General features: G+C 33.2%; 1 pseudogene; it reads right to left on the bottom strand.

Annotated features, from left to right (window-relative positions):
• Positions 1 to 287: 287 nt before the first annotated feature.
• On the bottom strand, positions 288 to 4,071 carry LOC145097992 (UDP-glucosyltransferase 29 pseudogene; annotated as a pseudogene).
• Between the last annotated feature and the right edge of the window lie 7,073 nt (positions 4,072 to 11,144).

The following is an 11,144-nucleotide window of genomic DNA, read 5'->3' as shown; positions in this document are numbered from 1 at the left end:
TATATATATATATATATATATAGGGAGTGGTTCAAATGAGAACCAAAAAAGGTTAAGAACCGTAAGAACCTCTAACTTTAGATGTTTATAAAGGATTTAGGGTAACCCTAAACCCTTTATAAACACCCTAAACCCTAAACCCAAAACCCTTAACCCTAACCCCTAAACCCTTTATATATGTGTATATATATATATATATATATATATATATATATATATATATATATATATATATGAACTCTAGTTGACTTTAAAAAATCAAAAGAGGAGGAAGATCTCTGTTATGATCAAGCTTCACCTTTCACCACACAATATGAACCAATTGCAAACGATTCGCTTTTCGTCTTTTCAATTTTCCCAACACCACGCAGACGACGGCCGAGGCGGCATAATTGCAACAGCTCCACCACCGTCGCGTCGATCTCCTCCTCCCTTTTGAGCATCAAATCAACACTAATATTTTTGGCTTTTTCTCTCACCACCTCCCCTAACTTACTTACCACCACATGCCGAACAACCTCGGCCATCTTCTCCCGCTCGAGTCGCCCGTTTCCATCCATCACCACTTCAACTCTGTGACATCCTCAAAATCTCAGCCAGAAAAGACCGGTTTCATTTATGCTTTTTAATCATTTTCAGAGTAACTCCTTTTAGTTTTAAAGAGATGCGGAATTTGTTCCCAAAAACAAAACATGATAAAATAGATATTTATCAAAACATTTCATAAAGAAATATGATTTCATTTCATAATCAAAAGTCGGGATGTCATGTTCCGATACAGATCATAAAGCATAAATGATAACATTACAAGTCATTCAACCAATATATACATATACAAACTTGTAAACAAAAACAACTTGATGATTCGCCCATCTTAAGCTCTTGCGCCACTTCCTGTAATACAAATCAACTGAGTGGGTCAGGCTTGGGAGCCTGGTGAGCATATAGGGTTTTCAACCCACAATAAATAATTATATTTAATTTCACCAATCCACAATAAAACCCGATTACCCATTCCCGTTATCCTCACTTTACGTCCCTAAAATAACTTATATTATAAGGAACCAAATTCAGGATTTTCATCGGGACGGACATTACTGCAGAGGGGCTTCCTCAACAATAAGTGCCCTAAAGGCAACCATGTGGGGGATAGAGTACACAGGTGAACACGTCATTCACAACACCTACAGGTAATGAGTCTGCTAGTATTCCACAGGACAGTCTAGAATAGTCCGTGGTCGTCATCCATACTCTGCTGAATGACTAGAATAACACCAATAACACCGAGGTCTCTCATCTGTTTATTTCACACCAATTATCTACCCATGTTCTACCTAACATATTAGTAAATAAAAATATACATTTTTATACATTGTTTAAAAACCTGTATAGCATGCTTTAATCAATACATATTCCACATAACAGATGAGGCATATACACATAACACGTATTTCATAGAGAATATATCAAATCTATGAGATAGAAGAGAGTGAATATACATTCACACATATAACAGCAAAATATATACACATAGCACGTATTTTATATAGAATACTTCATAATATTGCGTTGGAATGAAAATGACTACACACTCACATCCCGTATTCTTAAATACGTTTAACGATTACTTGTTTAATATCACGTATTGAAAGGGACTATACACTCACCTGATCGGAAGACGATCGGGCAGCACTACGGCTTGCAGAAGTAGTGTTTCTCCGTAGATCTGGAAGATCTTCACAAAAACCGGGCTCCTCGCGGGCAGGGCTTCGGCTCGGGAATAACGCTCTTCGGGAACCTCGGGGCTTCGGATCTTGCTTCGGGGCTCGGGAATAATACCGGGGCTTCGGGATATGATTGGCACGCAAATCGAGGCAAAAACTTAGAGAGAAAGTAAGAAAAATCGCAAGGAAATGGCTGATCTCGAGTTCTATTTATAGGCTGCTGGGTCTGGGATTACGCGGGGCGTAATCTCAAATTACGCAGGGCGAACTCAGTACGCGGGGCGTACTTTGACGTCACTGCATGCGTCGATCTGTGGCACTCGAGTATTGGTCAGGCAACTTGCATCCGACTGAGTACGCTGGGCGTACTCAAATTACATTGGGCGTAATTGACTCGTCGAACTTCTAAATTCCGTAACTTTCGCATACGAGCTCCGTTTTCGACGTTCTTTATATCCACGCGAAGGTGAGACTACGCTCTACAACTTTCATTTAGACTCCGTCAGCTAATTTTGAGTTTATTTTTTATTATTTATTTTTAGAAGGCCCAGACAGGAAAACTTCGTTATAAAATCATAACTTCTTCGTCCGATGTCCGTTCTCGCCTATCTTTTCATCGTTTCGCTACTAACAACGAGATCGTCGATTCTCATTTAGATTGTTTCGGCTAAAAACCGCTCGATCTCAAATCGAGTATTCGGGCTACATACTGCTAAGTCGAAACTTAGAAAAATCATAACTTCCTCATACGAAGTCAGATTTGGGCGTTCCTTTTATGCACGCTCTTGGTTTCACAAAATCTACGATTTTCGTTTAGATCGCTAAGGCTAAATATCACTCTATCTTAAATTCATATTTTACGTCACTCGGTGTCGTGCCGGTTCTGTCGCGAAACTTCGACAGGTCATAACTTCTTCGTTATAACTCGGATTTTGGCATTCCTTATATCTCCGGAATCCTTGTTTCAACCACTACAACTTTATGCAAAGATATCGGGCTTATCTCACACTTAAATTTTGATGCTTATTTTATTCTTAATTCATTAAATTATAAAAATTAAGAAAATACACACATAAATCACATAATTCAAATAATTCACAAATAATACATTTTATTATTTCAAATTGGGGTTACAAAGGTTAACCTAGACTATTACATTGCTAAAAATGGCAAGCCCAGAAACACAGGCGTTACAAACTCCAACCCCAACCTCCGCCACCAACCGAGCGTTGACCGGTTGGTCAAGGTGCATTGGCATGGCTATTATTGGAACACCAAATTTCATGGCTTCCATTGTCGAACTCCATCCACAATGACTCACAAATCCACAAATATTTTTGTGGCATAATATTTTGGCTTGTGGCGCCCACCCTTCAATCACTAAACCCATATCCTTCACCCTTTCAAGAAACTCTAATGGCAAAGCTTCTGAAAGGCTAAGCTTTTTTTCCACTTTTGGGAACCTTAAAACCCAAATGAAATTCGTGTTGCTCATTTCTAACCCGTATGCAATTTCTTTCTAATCATCTTCAGAAAGAAAATATTCGCTCCCAAAAGAAACAAAAACAGTAGATCCAATGGCTTTTGTGTCAAGCCACTGCATCACACTGTTTTCCTTCACGTTCACCGCAGGAGATAGCTCAACCACAAGTGGACCTACTGGGACAATCTTTTTATTAGTAAGAGCATATAGGTAGTCACAATATTTACCTTCAATCTCCTTGAAAGGTTTAACAAGCACAATACTTGAAGATCGACCAACACACTCCATAACACGATCTTTATCTTTACGATTATTTGTTGAGCTTTCAAGAATCTCCGACACGTGAGAATACTCATTTTTTCGAAAATAGATTTCTAAGAATGGAAATGGAATACCACTGGAGCTCTTCAAGTAAAGATGAAACATGGTGGAAGCCATGGTGACACTTGTGGTGATGAACACCACAGACGGGATTGAAAGGGCAGAAGCCGCCACCGGAGCCCAATGTTGAATAAGATCGTAAATGAGTAAATCAGGTTGTAGGGTTTTCAAGATACCTGAAAACTCATCACTTTCCATGTCGAAAGCTTTCTTGAGAACAGGCATAAGATGCAGTGGGAGGCCAATGGTGGTGTGAAGATCTGATGGAAGCTCGGGTAGCTCCGGAAGGTGAAGCTTTATTTGATGAATTACAGGTGATTTCTTGATAGACTTGAGATTTGCAGGAGTCGAAAAAAGGTAGATGTCAAAGAGGTTGGTGTTGCTTAGTTTTTTGGCTAGTTCTAGGAAAGGAGAAATGTGACCATGGACTAACCATGGGAACATCAAAACGGTTTGCTTTCGTCCATATCTGTTTATCGTCATTGTTGTGATTGAGATGAAATGCTTCTGATATCATTTGATTGTCTGTGGAGAAGACGGTGCATTAATTATATAGACAAAGTTATGATGGAAACTACTTAAAATACGTATGGGGAAAATTTGCATGCAATCTTTCTATTTTACGTGCAGGATTCAACTAGTTTTGGTTTGTATATCTTTTTAAAACATAAAAGATATTCATTATTTGGTTATGCTTTGAGGTGTATCGTCTTTCTTGGTTATGCTTGGAACGTTTGATCCTATCATCATGGGTTCACTGTGTTAATTTCGTCTAGTGCTTATTTCGTTGTTTATGTTTCCTTTTGTCGGGACAAATTGGACCAAAATTGAGAGTGTTAGTTGAACACCAAACAAAGCATCTTCAAGGGTAAATTCGTCAATTTTGAGTTGTGTACTTATCCTCCCTAAAAAAACTTTAGACTAAACTGCACAAATGGTCCCTGTGGTTTGCTCAAAATTGTCATTTTGGTCCAAAAAAGTTTGGACTAGCACTACAGGTCCAAAGTTTTCATTTTGTTGCTTGTTTGGTCCAATTTGTTTTGATTTTTTTTTCAAAATGACGAATTTGCCCCTGTTAATATGATTTTTTTTCTTTTTTTTTTCTGATTTTCAGATTTAAAAAAATAAAAATAAAATAAAACTCTCTCTCTTATTTATTTTTCTGTTTTTCATATTTAGAAAAAATAAATAAATAAAAATAAAAATAAATCTTTCTCTCTCTCTCCACATCCCAAGAACACATACCACCATCATCTTCTTTAATCTCATATCTTCAAGTCACACCCTTTCTTGCCCACATCTTCATATTCTCTCTACAAACTTAATGAAACTAATTTCTCTCAGGATCATCTTCTTTCTCTCTGTTTTGAGTTGGGTAAAAAAACAAATCGGGTTCATCAAGAAACATAAGGAGAAAAGTACATATCTTTGATTTCCATGAAAAAGAGCTGGAAATAGACGAGCAAACCTATTTGCTAAATCTGTTCACCTGATGCTCTGATGTTTTCCTCCACTCTGAAAGAGAAGTGATTTGAAGAGACGAAATCAACCCAGATTTGAAGAGCTAGAGAAGTGATTCCCAAAAGATTCCCACAAAATACATAGAGAGAAAGAGATTGTACTCTTCATTTTTACCTGATTAGGTTTGTTTTGGTGTTGTATCGCATCTTCAATTTGGGATTCCTGAAGAGCCAATGCTCTTCATTTGTTTATTGGTGTTTGGGTACCAACAACAGGAGAGTGGAGGAGGGAATGGAGGCGGTAGAGATGTGAATAGGTTGGGGGAAGGAGAAGAACGAAGCAACAAAGGCTCTTGTTGACTACTGCAGTTAAGGGGCTGCTCCAGCGGCCTCTTGATTGTTCCTATTCTGATCTGGAAGAAAACGCAAAGGGCAAGGGTAAGGCAGATCGGAGATAGAACAACAATAGGTGGGGGAATTTGGGTTGCTATGAAGCCGATGAAATGCACAAGGAAAACGGGAGGGGTTGTTGCCCTTTTGACAGCCGAAAACCCCCACCTCCAGTGGAGGTTTTCTCGTTTAAAACTAAAGAAGAACAAGAACAAGAACAAGAACAAGAACAAGAACAAGAACAAGAAGAAAGGAGGTAGTAACAAGTATGGGGGTGTTCAGGTTGCTTGTTATCGAGAAAGAAGAAGAAAACATGGTTGGAACGGAGGGTAGCAGCCTCCTTTTTGTGCTTGGGTTTTCAAAGAGAGAGAGAGAGAGATTTATTTTTATTTTAATTTTTTATTTTTTTTAAATCTAAAAATCAAAAAAATAAATAAGAGAGAGAGAGAGAGAGATTTATTTTATTTTACTATTTTTTTTATTATTTTTATTTTTTTAAAATCTGAAAATAAAAAAAAACAAAAAAAGAAAGAAAATCATATTAATAGGGGTAAATTCGTCATTTTGAAAAAAATCAAAACAGATTAGACCAAATAAGCAACAAAATGAAAACTTTTGACCTCTAGTGTTAGTCCAAATCTTTTGGACCAAAGTGACAGTTTTGAGCAAACCACAGGGACCATTTGTGCAGTTTAGTCTAAATTTTTTAATTTGATATGCTTTGACATTTTGATACTATACTCATCCTCATTAATTTTAATAATTTAAAACTTTTTTCATTTTTCTTATAAATTCAAACTTCTCAAATTGTTAAATTTTCATTTTTTTTCTTATAAATTCAAACTTCTCAAATTATTAAAATTTAATTTTTTTTAAATAAACTCATATAATATATGAATCTCACACCTAATATAAGTAATATACAAATAAAGAAATAAGAACCAATTTTACAGAGTATTTAATGGCGTATTTATTAAAATCGATTATTAGTTTGTTTTAGTAAAATCGATTATTTTTATATAAGTAATAGAATCTATATCTTTTTTATTAAGTCCATAATTTGATGTTTATCGCCCAAAAATGTTATAAATCTTGATTAATAAAAAAAAAAGACTTGCGAAATCTAAAATCTATTCTTATTATGGGCTATAGGATAATAACGATTTGATTCGTTATGGAAGATATAACTGTTTCAAAAATAAAAGTTTTCGTTATTAAATAGTGAAATATTTAATTTTACCAAATTTGTTCAACGTAAATTAGTCTTTGATTTTCCTTGAAAACTACTCAATTTTTTGATGTGGATAATTTATTCTTGATATTGATATAGAGTAATTTATTTTGGAGGTTGTCTGCGGAGAAAAGGTTGCATTATATATTGACATAATGCTATCATGGAAATTGCGCTTAAAATACATATCTGGAAATTGGTTTAAAAAAAATACATGCAAACCTTATTTAAGTGCATGATTCACTTGTTCACTTGATAATATATAGTATTTAGTTTGAATTTTTATTTTTACTATGGTCTCGAAATTGTCTTATATATGCAATTAGTTGTGAGATCCGTATGTTATACGGGTTGGATAAACAATAAAATTAAATATGTTGGGTTAAACAAAAATTTATTTAAATTTGAAATTTGGATTTAAAAGAAAACATATTAAATATAATATGAGTAATTTATTGGTTGCTTTTAATTAAGGCAATTATTAATTGAGGTGGAAATATGATGTGTTAATTAAGAAAATATTAAAAAAAATGAAAAAATGACAAATGGAAAAAACATTTATTCAAAAATATCAAAAAATGATATGTGTCCAATTTAATGGGAGAGTGACATGTGACAAAATTATCTTCATTTATCATGGAGGATTTAATATTTAACGTTTGAGAAGAACTTCGTTTATTAAATTAGGCTTAATTGTTTGGAAAATTTTAAATGTTTGTTTTCCGTTAGATAAAAAAAAATTCTTTTGATGTCATTACAAAAAATATAGACAATTGTATTTCAAAAAAAATATAATAAAACAAAAATCATAGACAATTGTATTTTTTTAAATATAATAAAATGAATTATATAGTTATTAATTCTAATCGATAATTTGATATGATTATCATCCAAATAGGTTATAAATCTTGATTAATAAAAAAGACAACTGCTTAAAGCTCAAAAATCAAAAATATTATGGTCTAGGATAAGAACGGTTATACAGAGGTTTGGTTAAATTATGAAAATAGCAACCGTTTCAAAAATTCAATATATCTATACTAACTTATAAAAGAAACCTTACTATTTCTATAAATAAAATCAATATAATAATAATATTTTTTAAGACGTTCAAGTCTTTAAGCTTAAAGTACAACCAACTATTAATATAATAATATTATAATATATATCTTACAAATGATAATGCTAAGGATACAAGTATTAAAAACACATTTAAATTAGTATTTCCTTATTTTTAGGGATTGAATTAGTATTTTCATCAATTTTGACCCAATTTGTACTCCTAAAATATCTCTTCTCTGGTATCTGGTGCATTCGAAATCTGAAACACTTCTTTTCGACAAATCATTTGAAATTTAAAAGCTCATTCAAATTGGAGTTCCCTAATTTTTTCCATAAAATATAGTTGACTGGAGATTAATTCAAATCTTCATCTCCTTTTCCTCCATGGAATCCACCGCAACAATATTTTCTGGTTTTGGCATTGCACTTTTTATTTTTATGAAACCGATCGATAATGGTGTAAGTGTTCTTAGAAATATAACATGTATCCAAATGGAACTTATTGCTTGAAAGAAACTATTCGCCGCCGCCGCTTTGCGCGCAAACAGCTAGTCCTTATTAATGAAGTATTTATTTTTAGAAAATACATACACTACAAAAAAAAAATTTGAACCGGCAAATCTAATCTACTTCTAAACTAACAACACCTATTTCACCTATGTCCACAACAGGACTTGAACCCTCGACCTCAAAGAGGGAAAGCACCACCTGATACCGCTGATCTAGAAGCTCTTTGGTTTTCCTTGAAAACTATTAACATTTCCGTTTTGTTTGTAAAAACCTTTGGGCTTTGTTTGCAAAAAACGGGGCTTGTGGCCCGTTTCCGATTAATTTGAAGTTACATTAATGTTCCTTACAACTTTACATTTTAGCCCTTATATTTACATTGGCATGTTACATATTTATTATTTATATTTAGACAAAACTTCATAAATGGTCCCTGTAGTTTCATATAATCCATAACTATAAAAAACCTTGTCCATGTGGTTTTTGATTTCTATCGTAGTTAGTCATTCACCCATCTAAAAAGTCGTATTTACCCTTTTAAATATACTTTCGATTTATTTATTTAAATAAAACAAAACCACCCCTTCTTCTTCTTCTTCTCCAAAACCTCCCGTCTCTTCTTCCTCATCGGAGCTTCATGCTCTGAGCAAAACAACCACCAGAAATTGATTCAAACTATTTTGAAAATGCTTCGAGCGATAGTTACATTCTGGAACAGGTATGGAAACGGTTAACGTAGGTGGAAGATCTTGTCATCATTTTTTCTTCTACAATCTAAGGTTACTCGTAGAACCTCGATTCCTACCATTTTTACCAAGCCTCTAGGCCTGGAAAAGAGTCGAAAGTGGCAATTGAGATAGCGATTCAAGATTTCAACATCAAAACCAATCAGACTTCGATTTTATATCTTCAAAACTCAAGAAATAAGCCTGGGCAAGCAACTATTGCAGGTGAAATTTGAAATATTCTTTAAAACTACAAATTTTTTTTCTAAAATATTAGCAATAAATATACTAAAGAAATTTGATTCAGTTGTTCACACCCCCAAACCAGGATGGCGGAAACGTCTGGGGTGGATGACTTTCATGAACAGTATCACAACATAATGTATAATAGTGGTCAAAGCAAACACAATCATCATAAATATAATTGAGAAAGTTACATTGTTACCATGTATTGTATGTTTCAAAACCAATTAAATTATGATGACAAAAATAAATGGTACGACGTCGTAACGTCTCATCCTCAAAAGCTTGGTGGTTACCTGTTTAACGATTCTCTGAGAATACAAGTAGTTTGCAAAGTGTTAACAATTAAGTTGGTGAGTTCATAAGAGTTTTGTATGTGAAAAATCTGTAACTTTTTCCTTGTAAAATGATAGTGTACGTTCCCAGAAAACCCAATATTTTCTTAAAAATGAGTTGTAGTCTTAAAAGTCATAAGACCAAAAATGTATAAGTATTTTTATGCTTAAAATAGTATTATGTAGTTTTATTCTTATATAAAACCATTTGAACGCATGTTACCCCGTAAACCAAATGTATTGTTGATTCCTCATGTGAGTTATTACAACCATGCTAAAACCAAAGTTGGCATGCTACGACGTTCTTTAGGCGTCAGAATGTTAGACATTTGTCACCCCAGACCTGTCGGTCTAGCTGTAGCTGGCAGCTTAGGTGCGGGATTTTCAGTCTCGTACAGATCTATACACAAGTGTCACGCTCTCTTACCAAGATTTTGGTTATAAATCAGGACTTTAGTGTGTACTCTGGCAGATACGGTGAAGATTGTGTCTCACATAATTGTTTCAACAAGTTTACATATAGTGTAATGAAAACTCTTGTAAGTATAAATATCACATTTCCATAGTATTTTCATAGTGTAAAATTAATTATACTTTTATATAATTATTTGTATTGTATCAAAACAGTAAATTAGTGTCAATGACCCATAAACTATACCTATTATAGTTTATTATAAATGTTTTGTTATACCCATATATACTCACATATATATAAGTTAATATGTTTAGATGTCCCTAAATAACATATAATTTATATCTAACACAAGTATATAAATATTTAGTATGGTGTATCCAATTTGCTAGTTTTGGTCCTTTTTACGTCACCAAACGGTAAAAATTGAGTTAAAAACTTGGTAAATTTTATTTTTGTTTTTTTGTGGAAACCAATTCAAACTAACCTTATATGTTTAAAACAACATAATTTAGGTCAAATCTTACAAAAATGGTACCATAACCTAGTCATGGCAATTTTTTCTAGAAAACCCTACTTTTACATAAAAATTGTGGGTTTTTAGGTTTTCTTTTTGTAAAACCAAATCTTTGGTATTTTTAACTAGTTTCATAAAATATGTCCAAAATAACATATTTTGATTTGTATCCCACAAAAGTGATGTAATAACTTGGTTAAAACCATTTTTTCTAGAAAAGTCATATTATATTTATAAAAACCCTATTTTTTTGTAGTTTTGTTTTTATGACTTTTCTTAAGAACATAAAGCATGTTTATACTCATTTTTCATAGATTTGAATTTTAAACAACATACCACACATAAAATGTTCACAATGCTAGGTAATAACATTATTTCTTGTAAATAATACTTTTGCACAACTTGAAGACTAAGCATGTATAACAACTTGTGTTATTATACAAGTTTACTTGTATCCCCCCCTCCCCTTGAAACTTGGATAAAAACGAAAGTGAGGGGTATGAACCAACCTTGAGTGTGTTTCTTGGTAGATAAAGAGGTGAATATGAAGGTTTTCAAGCTTAGAACACTTGAAGACACTTGAAGATCAAAATATCTTATGGATATTAACACATGTTAATGTGTATAATTGTAACAAAAATAGTATATATATATATATATATATATATATATAT

The sequence above is a fragment of the Lactuca serriola genome, chromosome 4 (genome assembly GCF_051521515.1).
Source record: "Lactuca serriola cultivar US96UC23 chromosome 4, Lser_US96UC23_V15, whole genome shotgun sequence".
In the NCBI taxonomy this organism is placed as follows: domain Eukaryota; kingdom Viridiplantae; phylum Streptophyta; class Magnoliopsida; order Asterales; family Asteraceae; genus Lactuca; species Lactuca serriola.
The sequence above is the reverse complement of the archived record's forward strand: the minus strand, read 5'-3'. Positions and strand labels throughout refer to the sequence as shown.